The sequence below is a fragment of the Convolutriloba macropyga genome, chromosome 10 (genome assembly GCF_964194025.1).
Source record: "Convolutriloba macropyga chromosome 10, txConMacr16.3, whole genome shotgun sequence".
NCBI classification, from domain to species: domain Eukaryota; kingdom Metazoa; phylum Xenacoelomorpha; order Acoela; family Convolutidae; genus Convolutriloba; species Convolutriloba macropyga.
The window spans coordinates 35597595-35600536 of NC_134477.1; the positions used below are offsets into that span (position 1 = coordinate 35597595).

At 37.6% G+C, this 2942-nt stretch overlaps 1 long non-coding RNA gene across 1 annotated transcript; it reads right to left on the reverse strand.

The window, feature by feature from the left end:
- Positions 1–352: 352 nt before the first annotated feature.
- On the reverse strand, positions 353–1643 carry LOC142348474 (uncharacterized). The gene is made up of 3 exons (XR_012760742.1): positions 1565–1643; positions 1085–1245; positions 353–560 (listed from the first exon to the last, which is right to left on the reverse strand). It is a non-coding gene; the product is annotated as an uncharacterized LOC142348474 (long non-coding RNA).
- Positions 1644–2942: the final 1299 nt, after the last annotated feature.

The following is a 2942-nucleotide window of genomic DNA, read 5'->3' on the forward strand; positions in this document are numbered from 1 at the left end:
TCGAAGCTTGTCACCTTTCAACTACTATGTGCAAACTCGCTTTTTTGATAGGTTTAATCATTAGACAAATATGTTTCTAATTTATTCGACTAATATATTTTTCAGAAATATAAACAACCTTATTTAATTAGTGGCAGTTTTTGAGCTGAAAAATACAAATCTCTCTTCAAATCTCTCTCGATAGTTTTTTGATATCTATTAATTTTCGATAACACATAATTTAATCGGTTTTCACTGTCCATGGTATTTACCGTAAGTTTACCAAACTCACCATTGATACTATTTTTCTGCTAGAGGAAGCCAAAATAAAAGGCACTTCAAGTATTAACTAGTACATTTCGCTTTAAAGAAATAGAAGTAAAACATTGTTACTTAGTTTCACATTTTTTGTTTTTTTAATTAGTTCCAAGTTTGCTATATTTTTGTTGTACTCATTTTCAATGTTCAGTTTACTTTGTAAAAATTGCTGTATATGGTAGCAGGTGGCAAGGGGTTGATGTGGACTGGGCAGCACTGCTCATGGAAAACAGAGATCGCTGCCGCCTGCTGGATTCGGAAAACTAAAATAGAGAGTGTATGATCTTTTAAGATCCCTAAGAAAGCATAGGCTGACCACATATTGGACTCAGAGAGTTTATTGTGTTAAAATTGCTATATATTACAGCGGTTGGATACAGGTTGATATGAACTCGGCAATATTGCTTATAGAAAGCAGCTAAAGCTGCCTACTGGATGCTGCAAACTAAAATGCAGCGTGTATGGTCTTGTAAAAACCGTAAAGGAGTTATATAAGAACCATATAAGAACCATATATGGTACCATTTTACAATAAAATGTTCTTATCTGTCGAAACGTTTAAATGTCGTGTGGGTTGTTTGAGGGTGCTCCTGGAGTAACAAAAAAGAAACTTGAAATTTTGGATGCCATATAAGAATCATATATGGAATTTTAGGCAACCATAGCAATATCATACATGAAATTTATGTATGGCCTGTATGGAACCATATATGGTTCTTGGATATGGTTCCCAAGAAAAGTCATCCCGGGTGTATCTCTGGAACAGGCTCCAACACAAAACTCTAACCACCATCCATATTTGCGTCGCTGCTGTTGTGAATTTTGGCGTGCGTTTAGAGATCTCAATGACTCTCGTTTCATCAGATCCAGTCTTGCCTCCTTCTTCACAAATCCATTCACACTTTCTACTATCAGACAGTGGAGACACAAGATGAGCAGCAAAGACCCCTAAAACATCTGGGATCTTTTCCATTTGTGCCCCCCCCCCCCCCCGTTCAGTTAGTGCATTTTATTATTCCACCCTCAACAGCATATGCAAAATTTGACATGGCCCGAAGGGGGGAGGGGTTGACTGCGTATCTTACCAGGGGGGGGGGGGGGTAAAATTGAACCTGAAGAGATCCAGCATTTGTATCGTAAAAGAGCTAGATTCGACAGTATTTACAAATATTAAATCGATAAATAATGTTTTTAAGGATGTCAATAATTATCAAAAAGGCAAGCAAAGACAAGAAAACTCATTTAAAGTACAAACTAAAAACATTACCATGAGAAAGCTTTCGTTCTCTGTGTTTTTTTCAATGCTATTTTTGAAAGAAGCCGTTGAGAATAATGTAAAAAAAAAACTGAACGAAGTTAGCTGGTCTTATAAGTGATTTTCGCGCCTCGCTGGAAAAGAACATTTGAACAAACATCAACAATCTCACAACTGATTGACAGGTCCAGAATGGGCGACATTAATTGATGTTTTCCTCCCATGCCAGCGGGTGCAACCGAAAAAATATGAATAAAATCCGCTGAATGAGCTGAAATCGTTTAAAACCCAATATCCTGTAACTTCAGCAAAAGTTCGATTGGAAACTAAAATTAAACATCTAAACAAATTTAACGTCTCTATGCTGATGATGATGTCTTTGACTGACGTAGTAATCCTGTACATTTCAACCCATTACTGTTTTTCTCAACACCGGTTACCATTTGTGTGTCGTTACATACCCTGGTTGAGGTCCAGACCCAAATTGACATCTGATCAGACCCAGTCGAGCGCACACCCTTGTGTTCCCAGACCGAAATTACATGGTCTTTTCGGAAGTTCGAGCGCACTACGGTCTGATCATGGTCTGGAGATGGTCTGATCAGAGGTCATTTTGGTCTGAAAAGTCTGATCGTAGGCGGATTCGAGCGCACTTTGGTCTGATCAGAGGCAATTTCGAGCGCAATTGGGTCTGATCATAGGCGGATTCGAGCGCACTTTTGTCTGATCAGAGGCGACTTCGAGCGCAATTGGATCTGATCATAAATGTCTTCAAACGCAATTGGGTCTGATCAGGGACCATTTCGAGCGCATTATTTTTTTTCATTTTTTTGTCTTTTTTATTGAAAGATGTTGACTCTGCCAAGAGGCAGCCAAAAAGCAGCTTTCTGATGAGAGACTCATCTAAAGTCCGATAGCTCTGATCAGAAAAAAAGAGTCCAGCAGATAGCTGAGGCCGGTCCCCTTTAGAAGAAATTTTGATCAACTGGAGACCACGACGTTTCTTATGGAAAGCTGTCTTAACTCATCCATTGAGTCAGAATTATAAACTAATCGGTACACTAAATAAAATTTGTTCTCAACAGTTGGGTTTTGTATTATTTGGCAATAATTTTAAAATTGATTTTTCCTTAGATGAATTAAATACTGCAAACATCAGTTTTTATGAAATGAATATATTATAGCAAAATTAGAAGATTTTTTCATAAGTAAAATCTGTCTCTGATCAGACTATTTCGAGCGCACTTGAGTCTGATCAGAACCGGTTTGGAGCGCACTTCATCTTATGGAAAGCTGTCTTAACTCATCCATTGAGTCAGAATTATAAACTAATCGGTACACTAAATAAAATTTGTTCTCAACAGTTGGGTTTTGTTTTATTTGGCAATAA